This window comes from Papio anubis, chromosome 5 (assembly GCF_008728515.1).
Source record: "Papio anubis isolate 15944 chromosome 5, Panubis1.0, whole genome shotgun sequence".
Taxonomy (NCBI): domain Eukaryota; kingdom Metazoa; phylum Chordata; class Mammalia; order Primates; family Cercopithecidae; genus Papio; species Papio anubis.
In genome coordinates, this window is record NC_044980.1 from 74,053,422 (window position 1) to 74,073,979 (window position 20,558).

Sequence of the window (20,558 nt, forward strand, 5' to 3'; positions counted from 1 at the left end):
CAGTTCCATGGATTTTAATATATTCCCAGAGTTGAGCAACAGTCACAATACATTTTAGAACATTTCCCCAAGCCCTTTAGCTGTTACCAGTCACTCCCTATTTGTCTCTTCCTCTAGCTCTTTGCAACTGCTAATCTCTTTTCTGTCTCTATAAACTTATTTATTCTCAATATTTAATATAAATGGAACTATTCATACAACATATGCCCTTTTGTGACTGACTTCTTTTACTAGCATGTTTTTGAGGTTCAGCCATTTTTGTAGCATGCATCAGTCACTTAATCCTTTTTACTGTGGAATAGTATTCTATTTTATGGATATACCACATTTTATTTATCCATTCATGAGTTAATGGACATTGGGGTTATTCCTCCTTTTCAGCTGCTGTGAATGATGCTGCTGTCAATGTTCATGTACAAATTTTTGTGTGTATGTTTGTTTGCATTTATGTGAGTACATACCTAGGAGTAGATTTGCTAGGTTGTGTGATAAGATTATGTTTAACTGCTTAATAAACCGTCAAATTGTTTTTGAAAGTAGCTATACAATTTTGCATTTCCATCAGCAGTGTAATTGAGTTCCATTTTCTCCATATAACAGAGTAGTCCCAATTCTTCCCTTGTAATATTACTGTGATTTATTTTATTTATTCATATCCTATAATCATCCAATATGTTGTTATTATTAATATTAATATTTTGAGATGGAGTCTCACTCTGTCGCCCAGGCTGGAATGCAGTGGTGCGATCTCGGCTCACTGCAAACTCCACCTCCTGGGTTCAGGCAATTCTCCCTGCCTCAGCCTTCCGACTATTATTACTTTAGGCAAAGTTATCTTCTAGATCATTTAAAAAGAAGAAAAACAAAAGATTTTCCTTTATCTTCATTTTTTCCTTCTTTTGTTTATATAGATCCAAGTTTCTGACCTATATCATTTTCCTCTGCCTGAAGAACTTCTTTTAACATTTCTGGCAGGACAGGTCTGCCAGCAATGAATTCCTCCAGTTTTTATTTGCCTGAGAAAGTCTTTATTTCTCCTTCACTTTTAAAGCATAATTTCACTGAACATAGAACTCTAGCTTGGTGGTTTTTTTCTTTCAACACTTTAAATATTTCACTCCACTCTCTTCTTGCTTGCCTGGTTTCTGATGTGATGTTGTCATTCTTGTCCTTGTTCCTCTGTTGGTAAGTGTTTATTTCAAGAACTTCTCTTTATCTTTGGTTTGCTGCAGTTTGAATACGATACGCCTTGATGTGGTTATCTTGGTATTTATTCTGCTTGGTGTTCTCTGAGCTTCCTGGATCTGGGTTTCATGTCTGTTATTAATTTTGGAAAGTTCTTGCCATTATTAATGCAAATATTTCTTTGACTCAGTTCTTCAGTACTCCAATTACTTGTTTGTTATACCCTTTGAAATTGTCCCACAGTTCTTGTATGTGCTCTTCTGTTTGGTTTTTACCCCCTTTCCTTTTTCTCTTTGTGCTTCAGTTTGGAAATTTTCATTGGCCTCTCTTCAAGGTCACTGTTCTTCCCTCAGCTATGTTGAGTCTACCGATGAATCAGATAAAGGCATTCTTCATTTCCGTGTCTGTGTTTTTTATGTCTAGCATTTTCCTTTGAGTCTTAGTTTCTATTTACCTCTTTACATTATCCATCTGAACTTGCATATTGTCTACTTTTTCCATTAGAACCCTTAACATATTATAGATATTTCCCTACTTATGATGGCTCAACTTACAACTTTTTGACTTTATGATGGTGTGAAAGTGATGCACTTTCATTAGAAACTGTGCTTTAAGTATGCATACAACCATTCTGTTTTTCACCTTCAGTATAGTATTCAACAAATTATATGAGATATTCTACATTTTATTGTAAAATGGGCTTTGTGTTAGATGATTTTGCCCAACTGTAGACTACTGTTCTGAGCACATTTAAGGTAGGCTAGGCTAAGCTATCATGTTTGGTAGCTTAGATATATTAAATGCATTTTTGACTTACACTACTTTTCATTTAAGATGGGTTTATTGGGATGTAACTCAGTCATAAGTTGAAGAGCATCTGAAATCATAGTTATTTTAAATTGACTGTCTAATAATTCCAAGGTCTTTGTCATATCTAAGTCTGATTCTGATGCTTGCTTTGTATCTGTTATGGGCTGCACTCTGTCCCCACTAAATGTATATTTACCATTACCCTAGAATATGACTGTAGTTGAAGATAGGGTCTTTAAAGAGGTCATTAAGGTTAAATTAGGTCATATGGGTGAACCCTATAAGGAGGCTACTGGGACATACACATAGACTAAGGCGTGACCATGTGAAGACACAGGAAGAAGACAGCCACCTACAAGCCAAAGAGAGAGGCTCAGAAGAAACCAAACACGCTCACTCCGAGATCTGGACTTCTAGTCACCACAACTATGAGAAAATACATTTATTTAGGCCACCATTTCTGTGGTGTTTTATTATGGCAGCCTGGATAAATTACTAAAGTCTCTTAGACTGTTTCTTCTTGCCTTTTGGCATGCCTTGTAGTTTTTGTTGAGACCCAGACAGGTTATATCAGATAATAGAGACTGAGATAGATAGGTCTTTAAGTGTGAAGATATATGTTATCTGGCTAGAATTTGGGTTGTGCTTGATGTTTGCTTAGGAACCAAAGGCTTCAAATTCCTTCAATGCCCTTTTTGTTTTCCCTCATGAATTGGGGCTTCCCTAAGTACTCCTTCTCAGAAAGAATCTATGTTTTCAAGCTCTTTCTGCTGTAATCTGTTATCTCACTGAGTCTCTGTTAGGGTGGGGTGATGGTGGGGAGGGAGAGTCTTCTATATCTTCCAATGAAACTTTACTGTTTTAATGGATTGGTACCTCAAAGCTGTGACCCTTACAAATGTTTCTCCAGTGATAGAGCTTCTTTTCCCACTGCCCCCTACTTCCCTGGCTGCCACATTCCCAATTTCTTTCCTTGAATCCCTGACCCCTGTAGACTATATTATTTTCCCCATAGCTAGGAAGAAGGCAAGAGGGGACTGGAATGGGAACAATGTCTTTTTCCAAGTGGGATAAGGCTTAGGCAAAGCCTTTTTCCCTGAAGAGCTGACCTTCATTGTGGAGAAGGCCCTGGGCATGTTTCCAGTGTTACTCTTCCCCTCTCCCTGCAAGAGCCATGAAGAGATCTTTCTCCAGTGTTTACTGGGAGGACTTGGTGTGATTCCTGGAAGTAAAGTCCCCAAATGTGTGGCCGCCCTCCTAAGAATGTGGTTCTCAAGAGCATCTCACTGTCATGCTGGTCCACACTCAACCTCCAGCAGTTCATCAATACAACCATTCAAGTACCGCTACCAGGTCATGGCTCCAGCGACTTCTGCTCCAGGTAGGCAGATCTGTGTCTCTCTGGATGTGCTTGGTTTTCTTTCCAGAGTTTGTGATGACCATTTCCCTTGAAACCTCAATTTTCTGGTATGTCCAAGAAAAGCTGTTGATTTTCAGGCTATTTCATTCTTCTTGTGTTATGGATGGATGTGATAACTTCTAAGTTCTTTGTGTGTCAGAGCTAAAACTCAGATTCTCAATTTGGTGGGATCTTTATTGTGATCTCAATTTTGTAGGTCAAATTGGGGAGAAATGCACATCGTAACAATACTCAAACTTTCAATCCATTAACTAGGAATGTCCCTTCATTTACTGAGATCTTCTCTCACTTCTGTCAGCGATATTTTATATTTTTTAGCATACAAATCTTGCGTTTGTTTTGTTGCACTTATTCTTAAGTATTTGACTCTTTTTGGTGTTATTGTGAATAGAATTGTTTCCTTTTATTTTTAGATAAGTTTGTTGCTAATATTTAGAAATACAATTGATTTTTTCTAGATTGTCTTGTTTTCTACAACTTTGCTAAATTCATTTATTAGTTCTACTAGGTTTGTTTTCGAAGATTCTTTAGGATTCTCTACATATAGAATCTTTTCTTCTGTGAATAAAGATAGTTTTATTTCTTCATTTCCTATCTATATGCCTTTCATTTTCTTTCTTTTCTCTTCTTTTCTTTTCTTTTCTTTCTTCTTTTTAAAACGGAGTCTCGCTCTGTCGTGTCCAGGCTGGAGTACAGTGATGGGATTTCAGCTCACTGCAACCTCTGCCTGCCGGGTTCAAGTGATTAGCCTGCCTCAGTCTCCCAGATAGCTGGGATTATAGGCACCTGCCACCACACCTGGCTCACTTTCTGTGTTTTTAGTAAAGACAGGGTTTCACCATATTGGCCAGTCTGTTCTTTCTTGCTTTATTGCACTGACTAGACAGCCTATGTTTTGAATTGCAAGCCCTTCTTTCAAGTCCTTGTCAAGCATGGGAACTATACACTGCTGATGATATAGTTGGTGCTCATGTTTTACAGTAATAAATATAATGATGTAAACATACAATCAGCTCACAAAAGGCACCTATCAAAATAATCCCACAAAGCTCTTTCTGTACACATCCCATTGGAATTCAGACTTTTTTTATTTTTTGAGAGATAGAGTCCTGCTCTGTCACCCAGGCTGTCGTGGAGTACAGTGACACAATCATGGCTCACTGCAGCCTTGAACTCCTGGACTCAGGTGATCCTTCCACCTAAGCCTCTTGAGTGGCTGGTACTATAGTTATGCACCACTACATCTGGCTAATGTAGAGATGAGGTCTCTCCACGTTGCCCAGGCTGGTGTCCAACTCCCGTCTTTAAGTGATCCTCCTGCCTCGGCCTCCCAAAATGCTGGGATTACAAGTGTTAGCCACTGTGCCTGGCTGGAACCTGACTTTGAAACTAGATTAGCTGTACCTTAATAGGTCTTGTTCAGAATCACTGGGTAATTTCTAAATAAAAGCATCCAGGGATACTTTTTTCATTCAGTTGTTCTTTCACGCCACTCTTCAAAAGATTCAGAACACCTTTTTGTTTTTTCCTACTGGAAGGTAGCCTAGTTTGTGACACATTTCCTATTGTTTTTTCCAAAATATATTAAAAATATTTAAACATTATTTCACTAAAGACCAGTACTTTAACAGTGGTCCCAAGTCCTATTTTTAAACCCACACACACATGCACACACTCATACTCACGCACATTGTGCTTGGAATTAGAATTGTGAAACTGCAAAGCTGTGGTTTTCACTGGTGTGAGTATACCCCTGAGCCTGCAAAGCAGCTAGAATGCTCATGGCAGGTGGGCTTTGCATTCTCTTCCTGGAAACATGCCACACAGCAAGCTAGATCACAGAGATATCCTTGCCGTGCTTTCCAAGCGGACCCAAATCCTGTTCCAGCTGGCCTGTCCACCTTCTTCCCTGATGGTGCTGCACTGCCAAGTTCCCTTTCTTTGCATTTTCCCTTCCCCGGCTCCCTGCAGACTGCTCTCTTCTATTACTGTCTCTTCTCAGCGAAGGTACAATGTAGTTGATTGTGCCTCACATGGCTTAATTGCTGCTTGATTCCATTACTGTTTCATCCATGTCAGGGCCAGGCGAGTAACCTAAGTAGGGATGGAGAGGTGCTGCCGTGTTTGAAGGACACAGCCACTGCCCAGCCCCTGCAGACTGTTGCCATGAGGGGCTGCAGGACAAGGACTGTCAGATGTGTTTTCTCTGCGTTTTTTTTTTTTTTTTTCAGCCAGAAATCTTGATATTTATGTGAAATTTTCTGTTTTGAAATGTTGGAAGTGAATTCACACTCTTTAAAAATACTGTCCAGGCCAAACATAATACTTCCATGGGCCACATTTGGCTGTGAGCCACCAGTGTGTGACCTCAGATTTACTGTAATCACTTACAGCTGGAGTTGTAGGTTGATACAGCTAAGATTTCCAGAGACACTCCTAAATATTAGCAGTAAACTCCTGAATCTCTTCGGCGCCACCCCCTTGTATCTTCTATTCCTCTTACTGGGCGATTTTACAGAAAGTTGATCTCTTCTGGTGCACTCTGCTTGACCACATTCGCTTTCAGAGGGTAATCTTATCTCAAAGGTCTGAGCCTCCCTCACTAGGTCATCCCCTCACTATGGAAGGGGCACAGTGGGGACCATCTTTCTTCATCTCATGTTATAGATTCCGAAGCAAGTGTGGCATCTGGAGTGGTGATGGGTCTTGCCCAGGTTCTCACAGTTACTAAGAATGAGACTCAGAGCTATCCACTACTAAACTGCTGCTTTCTTTGCCCTGATATAGCCTCTAATCCATATTAACTTCAGAAGCTTGAAATCCTTCACTTTGTTACTAGCTCTTGCTTCTGCCTTTCTCTGCGGCATATCCATTTCTTTCCATCTTTTTCCCACCTCTGTATCCACCTAGCATTCCCCTAAGTGACAGATACAGCAGTTTGAGGACTCCAGACTGGAGATGAGCGTGGGGGAAATTAGTAGTCTGTGGATGGGTTCTTAGTTGACCAGCAGTTAGCACTGAAGGATCTGTAATTTCATTCACAGCATTGCAGAAATCAGGGCCTTAGTACAATGATATGATCTGGTTAGAGGAGGCACATATTTCTGTATTGAGAATTGGATTACATTTGCAGTGAGATATTGATTACTGTGAATTAAGTTGATGTCACATATATACCCTGCTGTCTACAGTCTCTCAGGATTTGTGAGAACACTCAGCACTGTTTAAATAGCTTAACGGCACGGATAAACTTATACGAAAGGCACAGAATCTGGGCTTTTCCCAGGGACTAGATTACAAGCTAAAATGTAAATTTCAGGCAGGAATTCCAAATCAATTTTCTGTTTCAAAATCAGAAGCTTAATATCATGTAGATGTTTTACTGCATTGATTTCCAATGGTGTGTGGATGGGGTAGAATAAGAACAGCCAGGGCCTTCCTCAAAATATACCTGTGCCCCTAGGGATTCTGAGTGGCCTCCCAGAGGCAAGCAGTCCAGAAGAGAGATGTTACTGATGGCAATGTGCTGCACATGTGAATGGCACGAAAACAGACAGAAGGCTAAAAACATCACTGTTCTGCTATCTGCCAGCCCTAAAAAGAACTATGCTCACTTTCTGAATGCAATTCTCTATCTTCTGGTTAGTCAGGGGATGATGGGAAGCAGGCTGCCTGTGTAACCTGTTTTAGCAACGACATTCAGAAGTCTGAGGTCAAAATGTTGGCTGCATGCAGTGTTTCTCATATGGGGCCCTCACCATCTTTTCATTTTGGTGTTGCCCACCCTTGCCTTTTTCCTTATTCATCTCCTCTTTTTCTGTATCATGCTATCGTTTTACCTTGCTAGGTTCTCACCTGTTGGAATTCTGCCCCTATTTCATGGCGATACATCCTCTTGCCAGGACGGGCTATGTGCTTTGCAGGCCCAGTGTGAAGTGAAAATGCAAGTGTCCCTGTTGAAAAAAATTATGAAGAATTTCAAGACAGTGACTGCAGGGCATCTAACCAAGCCTGAGACCTTCTAAGCGTGGGCTGTGCATGACACAAGCTGTACACCAAGAAACTGGCCCTGCCTCTTGCAGTCTTGTCAGGAGTCCAGCAGTCTCAATGCGTCCAACTGGGTCCTGTAGTAAATTGCTCTCAGGATGTGGCCTCCAATGCATTTCTAGGATTATATCTTGGTTCTGTAGAAGTTTTCTGTGGTGAAAAATATATTCGTAGTATTCCTTCATTTTAAAGATGAAAATATTTTAGCCCGGGATAGACCAATTAGAAAGACAAAAACTATCTAAACATAGGACTTCGGATTCCTTGAAGAAAATACAAATTTTTAGTTTTTATTTTTATTTTTTTGAGACGGAGTCTCACTGTAGCACAGGCTAGAGTGCAGTGGTGCAGTCTCTACTCACTGCAGCCTCTGCCTCCTGAGTCAGGCAATTCTCCTGACTCAGCTTCCCGAGTAGCTGGGATTACAGGTACATGCCACCACACCTGGCTAATTTTGTATTTTTAGTAGAGATGGGGTTACACCATGTTGGCCAGGCTGGTCTTGAACTCAACCTCAGGTGATCCACCCACTTTGACCTCCCAAAGTGGTGGGATTACAGGTGTGAGCCAACACACATGGCCTGAAGAAAATACAAAATTTTTTTTTAAAGAATAACATACAGTGAAATACTTTTAACAATGCAGGAACGCTGAAAATAATCTCTGATGAGTCAGAAAGACTCTCACTATCTAATGATGATTCAGAGTAACCATAAAACAAAAATTATCATCATATAAGACTAAAAAGGGCAGACACGGTGGTGCATGCCTATAATCCCAGCACTTTGGGAGGCTGAGGCGGGCAGATCACGAGGTCAGGAGTTTGAGACCAGCCTGGCCAACATGGTGAAACCCCATCTCTACTGAAGATACAAAAATTAGCCAGACGTGGTGGCGCATGCCTGTAATCTTAGCTACTCGGGAGGCTGACGCGGGAGAATTGCTTGAACCCGGGAGGTAGAGGTTGCAGTGAGCTGAGATAGTGCCACTGTATTCCAGCCTGGGTGACAGAGCGAGAATGTCTCAGAAAAAAAAAAAAGACTAAAAAAATTCTGGATTCCTGGACTTTTTGGTTATTTGAATCTTTATAATAAAGGCAATAGGGCAAATAAACAGTGGTGGTCATGTCAGTATTATACAAAGCTGAAAATTATTATGCAGGAAAGTTAGAAATAGTAGACAGCCTCAAAAATATACAGTGAAAAGTAGAATTTCTTAATGAACTTTTTTGGGAGAAATAACCAATGATAATGTTGTGATTATGTAAAATTTCATCAGCCTCATACATTAAAAGGATGTGACAAGCTTTTAGTTATAAAGTTTTTCAAACTGTTATGTCAAAGATTAAATGTGGTAGTCAAAGTAATCTGTGGAAACATACTGCTTTTATATGGTTGGTGGTGGAAGTCAGCATAAGTAAACCAAACCTTTTAAGGGAGGAAGGGGCTTTTCATCTGCCAGGAAAATATCCCTTTAGACTACAGGTCCTGTGTGTGTTCCTTATTTATGCATCAGATGTGATTAGTACAGGTTGTGCCCTTACTGGCAGTTATAGCCTGTGGCTTTATAAGTGCTGGGAAGACCAAGGCGATAACTTGATAACATGTAGTTAGCCTTTTTAATTGATTGTGAATTCATAGCAGTTATGGGTCATTTTTATAGAGGCAAAGTTCCCAAAGCTTCACCTACATCTTGCAAACCCTTCTCCTGTGCTGCCCAGATGGGCATTTCTGTATATAAATTGAGTGGTTGCATTTATTATCAACATAGCAATAACAACAGTAATTTAGAGTTACACACTTCAATAGGCATACAGTATACTGAGCAATGGTCCAAGTTTTACATATGTTAACTTATGTGTGAAGTAGTTAATATTACTATACTCAGGTTCCAGTAGAGGATACAGAGAGTTAAGTAAATCACCTAAGGTCACTTACGTTACATAGGGAGTAAGTAGCAGATTTGAATCCTGTCATCTAGCTCTTCTAACCACCACCCTACTCGGCTTGAATTTCATCAGTACTTTATTGCCTTGGTCCAATGCACACTTGATGTTTAAAAAATAAGTGAAGAATGCTGGGCACGGTGGCTCACACCTGTAATCCCATCACTTTGGGAGGCTGAGGCAGGAGGATCACCTGAGGTCAGGAGTTCCAGACCAGCTTGACTAACAAGGAGAAACCCCATCTCTACTAAAAAGACAAAATTAGCCAGGCGTGGTGGCACACGCCTGTAATCCCAGCTACTTAGGAGAATCGCTTGAACCTGGGAGGTGGAGGTTGCGGTGAGCCTAGATCATGCCATTGCACTCCAGCCTGGGCAACAAGAGTGAAACTCCGTCTCAAAAAATGAAAAATAAAAAAAATAAGTGAAGAAAGGGCCCACAGTCTAACCTGTCACCGGCCTAGCCTCTGCCTTATACATATAAGGCATAGCTGGAACCTTGTATTTAACCTTGTAGTGCTGCCACTTTGTTTAGGAAGGACATGAACCTTTCTCTTGCATGGTCTGGTGGTTTTAAAAATATACCACAAATTCTTTCCTACTTCTCCCTTCAGGAATTGGTGCTAAATTTCCCTTCTCTTTAGTGTGGGCTGGACTTAGTAACTCACTTCTAACAAATAAAATGAAGCAGAAGTGATCGTGTATGACTTGGCACCTAGGTCATCAAAAGCTTAGTGCCTTTCATCTTGGTCAGTCTCTCTACTGGATCGCTTGCTGTGGGGAGAACCAGCTACCACGTCATGAGGAGAGTCGCACAAGGGAAAAAACTAGGAACTATGTCTTCTGCCAACAGCCATGTGAGTGAGCTCAGAAGCAGACCCTGTACCTCCAGCATGGCCTTCAGATGACTGCAGGCCTGGTGGACACCTGGACTCCAGCCTCATGAGGTACCCTGAGCCCGAGCCACCCAGCTAAGCCTCTGAATTCTTGTCCTAAAGAAACTGTGAGATAATAAATGTTTGTTGTTTTAAGTCTCAAATTTTAGGGTGATTTGTTATGTAGTAATAGATAACTCATACAGGTGGTATCACAGTAGCCAGTAAACTTTGACCAAATTATTTGTAATCACATTAAACTTAAGGAGCATGTTTTCATTTTTGAAAGTGAAGCATTTCTGGGCTTTCCCTGTGGAACAGAGCACCCTGGGCTTATCCTCAACCAAATATTTTGAAATTGAGGGAGTATATTTGAAATCTGCCTTGTATTTCAAGGTTCCCAAACAGGCTTTCTCTTCTCTCATCACCTGAAGTGCTCTGAATTGAATAGATTCATTTGTTTCTGCTGTTTGAGAGCCTGGAGCAGTTTGATTTTAACACAACTGTTGCTTAGCAATAGGAAGGAACTTAATGGTTCCACTCTATTCTGCAAACTGAGAGGAGCCTCCCCTGTGTAGCTATTGTCTGTCTGTAATGCTGAATTTTAAATTGTAATTATCATTTGAGGATGAAATTGAAGCTGGCCTATGTGACACATTGTATGTACCCTAGTATCTCCGTTGCCCAGGGAGTTAGACTGGCCCAGTTTGAGGTCCCGTACAGACACACTGGTCTCTTGGAATTATAAGGTAGTTAGAAGTCTAAGACAAAGCTGGAAAGAAACTAGTAAATTCCTCATTGGTAGGAAAACAGGTGGTTTGTATTCACTATATACTTATTTCGTGATTCTGGGACCAAAAACTTGGCTCTTAAATTGTTGTGACTAGAACCCGGGCCAATGATTTTAGAAAAGAATCCATAGAGTAGTGGGAATTCTAAAACATTGCGGGGGGTGCGGGAGAGGGTGGGGTGTCTAGCCACCACTGACCTCGCTACCCTGCTCTGTTGGAAAGGCTCCCGGAAATGTCAGCTGCTTAGAATGTTTAAACCCAAGGTGTAAATCTGATTGTTCATCAGAAAGGTGGGTATCATTTCAGAAGCCTCCACCCAAATTAAAAGTGTTGTTCTTTCCCACTCTGTAGACTAAATTATGTACAAGCTTACTTGATGTTTTAAAATCTTCAATTAGTTATATAGGTCTTTCTGTGCACACGCAGTACCATATCAGGTACTGTGGAAGGATAAAAATGAAATACATTGAGGAGAAGTACAAGAGTAGAAGGCATTGCTTCTACTCTTTAAGAGCTGGTCATCTAGTTGAAAAGGTTAGATGAACAGGCATAGAGTAAATGTTAAATGATCAAGATATAAACTCCAGCATGCTATATAATAATCAGTATAATTATCAACCAATGTTGTTAAACTCTGGATTTGAAAACCAAGAGAAAATGTCACATTACCAAAATAACAAGGCTTCAGTGCATGACCCTGAAATAATAGGTTAATATAGTTTCAAATTATTTCACAGGCTCTTCCAATTAGTCAGCTTTTTCTGGCAGCAGATTTTTTTTTTTTAACTTTGAAACACTTTCTTCCTCTGGATCTACAAGTTATCCTTTATGGGTATGCATTTCTTGGTGTATGTAACAGTCTGAGGAATTTAGCTGGTATATTAGATTAGGTGGAGGCAGCATCTGTCATACTGGACTAAATTAATATTTCCAAGATTTCTGCACATGCATCATAATGAGAAGTGATGAGAGACATATTGGGGCAAATTATATTTCACTGGTTTTGAAAATCAAGAGTCATAAACCTACAGAAAACCCCAACTAGCCTAACTGAAATTGAGTAAAATAATAGTGCTGTAATGTGCTTTTATGTGTGTGTGTGTTTTAAAATAAATGTAACAAACAGCCATGGGGGACCAACTGTCTCCTTTTTCAGATATTACTGGATCATCAGCTGTAAAGGCTCTGAGGCTACACGTTTAATTATGTCTAGCATTTGAATGGTAATAGCGCAGATGTTACCTGCCTATAATCCTCCTCCTCTCTACAGATTTTGCTTTGTTCTTGCTTATTTTTGAGATCCTGCACACAAGTTGAAATTAATTAAAAACAGTAGAGCATCTTAATCTGGATAAGCCTTCATCTGGCAAATAATGTTACACTGCCAGAGATTTCCTCTGCAAAGTCAGTTCTCTTAATTCCTGTAGATGTGTATAACACAAGCCATAATCCCCTTTAGAGGCAGGCACTAAATGCATACGGCCTCAGCAGAGGTTAGAGTCTCCTGCCTTGCCTTCCTTACCTTCCTCACTGGGTGTTAATGACCTGCAAGTAATGTTCTCGTTCTCTTTTTTCTATGCTAGCGTTATGGATTTACACAGACCTATGTGTTCATTACGACAAGCCTGTGAAGTGGGAAGGCAGATACCATCTTCCTCTTCTGACAGATAAAGGAACAGGCACAGTGAGGGACAGAGACTTCCTTACTCAAGGGCAGTTATAAATCACAAACTGGACTCCTAGTCTAGGTGCTTTAGACCAGACTCATTTGTTTAGTGGTATTTCACAGCCATCTCCCTCTGATATTTCAAGGGACAGCTGAAGAATTAACTGTTATGCAGCTCTCACTCAGTCATTTTAACTACTGACCAGCTTCTCAGATTCAGCCACTTCCTATATATAAGAAAGTTTTGAGGACTGCCATTTATCCCCGGTTTCCTTTGTGCAGTTCATAGCTTTGGTTTAATTTTCCAATAGGACTCAGGGCAAATTCAGATACAGATTGATACACGTAGAAGACATATTTAGAGATATGAACCTATTTCTTTGTTCTCATAAACATTGCTTCAGTTAAACGTATAACAAAACCATCACAGCAAGTAGAAGAAACGCCTGAACTCACCAACTAGATTTGATTTATTTTCTTTGTCATTTAAAAATCCACCCTCCATGAGTCTCACCATCTTCTGATGGAGACTTAGGGAGAAAAGCCTCTCATTCTCAAAGATTGGCTGCCCTGTCATATTGTTCTTCCTAAACAGTTTTATGCAGACATAGTTCACATACTACCCAGTTCACCCATTTAAAGTATGTAATTCAATGGTTTCTAGCATTGCCCTGCCATCTTTAGTGGGCTTCCCGTCTTGATTTTTGAAAACACCCAGACTGTCTACGATAGAAAGCCTTTTGCTTGGGATCTATGAGAAACTTCACTCTGAGCTCTGTGGGGTGGATGGAGACTACAGTTAAGAAGCCCCATGCCCTTGCAGGTTCACAATCTAGACCTGAGGATTTGAGCTTCTGTTCTTATTCCTTTAGGAGGGAAACAAGGGGCTGTGTGCCTATCCCCAAGGACAATGAATGGACTCTGATTGCTGGTGTCTGGTGATTTGGCAGCGGGAAAAGAAGTTTTTAGGGAACACGGGCCATAAGGGCCTTAGGGAGAATGGCCATGAGGGCACGTAAGAAGGGCTCTCCCAGGGGTCAGAATTAAAGAGTGGTCAAGAGAGTGAATTCTGATAGCAAATACACCTGCACCTGAGTTCTGCCGTTTATCTAGCTGTGTGACCTGGGGCATCCTCTCTAAGTCTCGTTTTCTCATCTTTAAAATGAGAAGAATGATTGCACCCAACTCACAGAGCTCTCGTGAGGATTAAATGAGGTGAACCTTGTGCAGTTCTTAGCTCAGCATTTGGAACCACCTAAGTGTTCAATGAATATTTTCTGCTGTTATTATTGGCTGTTTCCTTCACTTGATTTATAAGCTTCTTGAGAGCAAGGACAGTGTGTTCACCATTGTTTCTCCAGCCCCTATCATCAAGGCAGACCAGAGTGTTGAAGTGAAATAGATGCATCCCCCCATCATCCATTTATTCTTTGGATTTCTTCCTGACTTACTTATGTGCATGCATGTATGTGCATGTGAACACACACACACACATACACACACACACACGCACATGACTCCCCAGACTGATTTCCAGGCAGGAATTAGTAAAATAACTGCAAAAGTTTAAATTAAAAAGTTTAAATTAAAAAAACATATATTAATTGTGTGGCATCCCATGATAATTCAATAAAAGGGGTGTAATTTCTGGGCACACTCAAGAGACCCAGAATGAATCTGTGCTATATAATGGTGTTCACCACAGATGATGCTGTGTAGAATGACAGATCATTGGAAAGAGAAGAGCCAAGAGGCTTGCCAATAGGTTTTGCAGTAGTAATGTGAGGAGATGCTTATGACCTGCACTGGGACTGTTCAGGAAGGGGAAGAAGTCTGAGAAATGTCAGTGTAGACAGTTTTGATGGGCTATATATATTTTATTAAAGTTTAATATATCATATAAACTGTTTGAGTTATCACAGCTATTTGTGAAAGGCTAGGTTAATAATATGATAATGATCTCTGTTTACAATTAGCTAAGTATTAGGTGTCGCAAGATATCTAACTGTGAAGAACCCAAGAGAGGGGACTAGATGTACTTCGAAGATAAGAGTGTCCAGCCCTCTGGCCTCTGGAGAGGCATCCCTTGAGCGTGTTTCTTTGTGCCTCACATCATTTTGAAAAGGTCTTGAGGTAGATTCCTGGCTGTACTGCAAGTAAGAAGATACTGTCTGGGGTCCATTCAGGATAGAGTTCAAAGGAGATTGGGTTTTTGGTCCACAGGAAAACTGGTATCTTTTTTTTTTTAGATGGAGTCTTCCTCTGTCACCCAGGCTGGAGTGCAGTGGTGTGATCTTGGCTCACTGCAACCTCCTCCTCCTGGTTCAAGCGATTCTCCTGCTGCAGCCTCCCGAGTAGCTGGGTTTACAGGTGTGTGCCACCACACCTGGCTAATTTTTGTATTTTTAATAGAGATGAGGTTTCACCATGTTGGCCAGGCTGGTCTCAAACTCCTGACCTCAAGCGATCCACCTGCCTTGGCCTCCTAACGTGCTGGGATTACAGGTCTGAGCCACCACGCCCGACTTGACACTGGTATCTTAATAATAAAACTTACATATGCAACCTTCTATCTTGAAAGTGTCACACATCTCAGTGACTGTATCTTGTGCAAATTGTTGCCAACATCAAAGACAAGGTCATCTGGGATGGCATTGGCATTTGAGTGCTGGCTGTATGTTTCAGTGGCTCAAGGGCTATAGATGCCATAGACACCCACTGTTCTTATCTAGCTAGGTTAAGTCATTTACAAGTTCTTTTGGATATCAGTTTCTTCAACACCAAGGAAGGAGTGATGGTGTTTTGAGAATTAACTTTTTTTTTTTTCAGCACAGTGATCATCACAGTGGAAAAGTGCTATGTGACAACATATTCATAGGATGAGGTGCAGGATGGCAAATGGATCAAGCCTCATTTCTTGGTGTCTAGGACTTATTTATGGCTGCTTCTTGCCCATTGACATTCTTCTACTGCCTGGCTGACTTGTGCCAGAAAGAGACAGTTTTATTGGATAGAAAATTCCAATAGTGGAAAGGCAGGAAGGTTAGGATCAAGGAAAGTACCTCCAAGATGCCTGAATAATTCCCTGATGCTTTATTTCACTGACTATGGTCACTTCTGGTATTTTCTTACTTAAGAGTTCTTTGAGACTTCTCTGACACTGCTCCAGCCTTGCTAGTATAACATGGTCCAGCTGCTGGGACTGACATTCCTGGGGTGATTTTCACAGGAACCATCTTGGACCATATCCAGGACTGCACTCAGCTGTATTGGTGCTATGATCATGTATATGTTTCAGAATAGTCCCCAATGTGGTTCAGTTCAGCTAACGTATGTTTTTAGTCTTGATTACTTTTTATGCACAATGATTATAATGCTTTGTTCATTTATGTTGCAGTACTGGGTTTTTCCATAGTCAGAAGGATCTTAAGAACTAATGTTAAATCTATGGAAGGGAGAGATTTTTTTTTGTTTATTTGAGATGAAGTCCCACTCTGTCACCCAGGCTGGAGTGCAGTGGCATGATCTCCGCTCACTGCAACCTCCACCTGCCAGGTTCAAGTGATTCTCCTGTCTCAGCCTCCAGAGTAGCTGGGACTATAGGCACGCGCCACCATGCCTAGTTAGTTTTTGTATTTTTGGTAGAGATGGGGATTCATCATGTTGGCCAGGCTGGGCTTGAACTCCTGACCTCAAGTGATCTGCCTGCCTCGGCCTCCCAAAATGCTAAGATTACAGGCGTGAGCCACTGCACCAGGCCGAGATACTTTTGTTCGAATTGAAATAAATATTATGGGTACTAAACTCAGCCTTTGGACAATTATTGCTAATAATTTGAAGTTGTCACCAATGATTTAAATATTGTTCTTACCAAAGTATGGTTTAACCCATCTAAGAAGAAAGAAGAATATGCAGATTTAAGCTATCCCTTCTTCCTTCAACATCTGTAGGTTTTTAGGCAACGTATTACTCCCTTCCCACCACAAAGCCATCAGATTCAGAAACAGGGTGACTTTATCCTAGATGAAAATGCTATGATGTATTATTTGCCAACATTTTATGTGCTTAAAAATAATATGAGAATGGTAGAGTGAGGAATTCAGCAAATTTCCTTCCCTAAAACAATGATAAAATTGTACAAAATTATCAAAACCAACCATTTATGAACTCCTGAAATCAAGCACAGGCATACCAAAATAGAAAAGCTGTTATTCAGGAAAAAGTACTGAACCTAGCTAGGTAAGAACAGTGGGTGTCTATGGCATTTTAGCCTGAGACTGCTCTTGTCTCCCCACCCCATCTCCTTTGGAATGGGCAAACTATGAAAACCATCAGCTTTGTTGTCAAGGGGCACTGACTTTGATTTGGAGCAGAGTAAAATGTGGGAAAACCTCATGCTCTGTTGAGTGTTGTCAGAAACATTAGCAGTCTCAGTGGTAAACAGCAGGGAACATCAACATTGCAACTAGCCAGAAGTTGTGATTCTGGGTGGGGCATGGAAATAAAAAAATCAACAAAGGAATTAGAATTAAAATGGTGCGTTATGAAATATTTATTTAACACTAAAGAAGGCATAAAGGACAAACAAAGAAACAAGGTGCTAGACATCATGATAGGTAAAGATACCAGCATTGTAATGCACCCCCAGTATGTCTATATCCTAAATAGTGTAATCCGTGTATGTTACTTTACATGGCAAAGGAAATTAAGGTTGCAGTTGAAACTAAGGTTGCAAATCAGCAGACCGTCAGATAGGAAGATTACTCTGGATTATTCGGGTAGGTCCAATATATTCACAAGGATCTCTAAAAGTGGAAGTGGGAGGCAGAAGAGTCAGTGTTAGATAATGCAATGTGAGAAAGACTTGAGTGGCCATAGCTGGCTTTGGAGGATGCCATGAGCCAAGGATTGAGGGCACCCTCTAGAAGCTGGAAAAGGCAAGAAAATGGATTCTCTCTTAGGGTATCCTGAAAGGAATGCAACCTTGCTAGCACCTTGCTTTTAGCCCAGTGAGATCTGCGTCAAACTTTTGACCCCTGGAACTAAAGGATAATAAATGTATGTTGTTTTAAACCCCTAAATTCATAGTAATTTGTTATAGCAGCAACAGAAAACTAATATGGGATGAATAGAAAGCAAATAGAAAATTGGTAGATATAAATACAACTATATCAAATTCCATTAAATATGAATTAATGGAAAATGCAAATCAAAAGGTAAATATTGTCAAACCATATAAAAAAGAAAGATCTAACCATATGCCATATATTAAACACATTTTCAATTAAAAGACACAAATAAATTGAAAGTAAAGGAATGGAAAAAGATATTCCACGTAAAAAATATTCATGAGCGACTGGAGTGGCTCTACTGATAAAATAGACTGTAAGACCAAAAAACAGCAAAGAGGGGTGTTTTATAATGAAAACGCAGGCAATTCTTCAGGAATATTAATAATTATAAATATATGCATCTAACAACAGAGCCCTAAATACATGAAGCAAAAACTGATGGAATTGAAAGGACAAATAGACATTTCAACAATAATAATTGCTAACTTTAATATCCCACTCTAAACAATTGATGAAATAACTATACAAAAAAAAATGAAAAGGATATAAAAGAGCTTGAACAACACTATCAACCAACTTGACCTAATAGACATATATAGAATACTCCATCCAATGAAAGTGTATACATTTGGTTTTTTTTAGACAGAGTCTCTCTCTGTCATCCAGGCTAGAGTGCAGTGGTGTGATCATAGCTCACTGTAATCCTGAACTCCTGGGCTCAAGTGATCAGCCTCCTAAGTAGCTAGGACTATTGGACTGGCTAATTCTTTTTTTATTTTTTGTAGAGACAGGGTCTCACTATGTTGCCCAGGCTGGTCTCAAACTCTTGGTCTCAAGTGATCCTCCTGCCTTGGCCTTCCAAAGTGCTGAGATTATAAGTGTAAATTACAGCACCTGGCCAGAATATACATTATTTAAGGAAGACATGAAAATATCTTCAAGATACACCATACATTAAGCCATAAAACAAGTCTCACTAGATTTTAAAAGTCTGAAATTATGAAAGGCATGTTTCGAGAACACAGTTAGAAATCAATAATAGAAATAAACTTGAAAAGTCTCAATTATTTAGAAATTAAACAACAAATTGTTAAATAACTCATGGGTCAAATAAAAAAATCGATATTTCTTTGACATACTGGTTTCATTTCCTTTGTGTATATATATACACAGTAATGGGGCTGCTGGACCATATGGTAGTTCTATTTTTGGTATTTTGAGAGACCGCCACACTGTTTTCCATAATGGCTGTACTAATTTACCTTTTCACCAATAGTGCACAGAGTTCCCCTTTCTCCACATACTTGCCAGAATTTATTTTTTGTCTTTTTGGTAATAGCCATTCTAACTGGGGTGAGGTGATATCTCATTGTGGTTTTGATTTGCATTTTGCTGATGATTAGTGACATTGAGTATTTTTTTTCACCTGTTGGCCATTTGTATGTCTTCTTAAGAAAAATTAGAAAATGTTTTGAAACAAATGAAAACAAAAACAGAATATACCAAAATGTACGAGATTCAGATAAGCAGTGTTTAGAGAGAAATGTATGTATTTCAACATCTATATTAGAAAAGAAAAATGATCTCGAATCAGTCATTGAAGTTTCCACCTTCAGAAATTAGTTTTTTACATAACATGTTTCATAAAAGACGCCCTCAGAAATTGGTAAAAGGAAAGCAGACCAAACCCAAAGCAAACAGAAGTAAGGAAAGATTAGAGCATAAATCAGTGAAATAGAAAACAGGAAAAAAACATTACAGACAATTTTTAAAAAGCCAGAAGTGCAGCTTAAGAAGATCAACAAAATTGACAAACCTTAAACTAGATTGATCAATAAAAGACAAGATAAGACACAAATTACCAAAATCAGGGATGAAAGCAGAAACATCACAACCAACCCTACAGAGATTAAAACAATTATAAGGAAATATTGTGAACAGCTTTATGCAAACAAATGTTCTCTCCAACCAAACCCATGCCCAAAACTGGCAGCAGTGGAGTTCCCATAAGGAACTACCCCAGACCATCCTGAGATAGAAGCTGGTTACGATTCCAAGAAAGAAAGAAGTACTGAACACTAGGGTGACTGGTCTAAAGCATTTATTAGGAGATCTTATACACAGAAGGCTTCAGAGTCCTCTCAGCAGATAGAGAGACAGGAGATGTTCTGGTCAGGTATGTCTATAATGAGGGAGTCATGTTATGGAAATTATATGGGGGATTAGGGAATTTGACTCAGGGCTTGGGCTAGTTTCTACATTTTTAGCAACATGTTTGACCTTTCAGTGTTTTGGGCAACACTCTAAACAACTTTATCTTGCCTGGGAATGTGCAAGCCTTCAGCGTGGGTTCAAGCCTGCAGCGGAGGGCATGCAGCTGTGTCAAGGTACTTTATGTTGCCCTGTCAGGACAAAGAAAGAAAGTTGGGGGGGAACTAAGGGTCCCTACAACAAATGAGATGAATTTCTAATAAGACAAAAATGATCAAAACTGATTCAGAAGAAGAAAAAAGAAAATCTGAACAGAGCTATAGTAAAGAAATTGGATTAGTAATTAAAGTTTTTCCCAAAAGAAAACTACAGACCTAGATGGGCTCACAGGTCATTTCTACCATTATTTATTATTTAAATGTTCTACCCAATGTTTAAAGAATAAACAATGCTGATCCTTCACAAAATCTTCCAGAAAATGGAGAAGAAAACATTTTTGATTCATTTTATGAGGCCAGCATTACCTTGATACCAAAG

General features: G+C 39.8%; 1 protein-coding gene and 1 long non-coding RNA gene across 8 annotated transcripts in view; one reads left to right on the forward strand and one right to left on the reverse strand.

Annotated features, from left to right (window-relative positions):
• RASGRF2 (Ras protein specific guanine nucleotide releasing factor 2) overlaps nucleotides 1-20,558 on the forward strand; it is a 265,347-nt gene that overhangs the window by 171,910 nt on the left and 72,879 nt on the right. The window lies entirely within an intron of this gene.
• The window catches only part of LOC103885214, a 69,123-nt gene that overhangs the window by 32,969 nt on the left and 15,596 nt on the right, over nucleotides 1-20,558 (reverse strand). For 3 of the 4 annotated variants that reach the window (XR_004183967.1, XR_004183965.1, XR_001903516.3), the window contains one exon: nucleotides 7,271-7,368. The exons of the other annotated variant lie outside the window; for it this stretch is intronic. This is a non-coding gene — a long non-coding RNA (uncharacterized LOC103885214). The remainder of the gene's footprint in view (nucleotides 1-7,270; nucleotides 7,369-20,558) is intronic. 4 annotated transcript variants of the gene reach the window in all.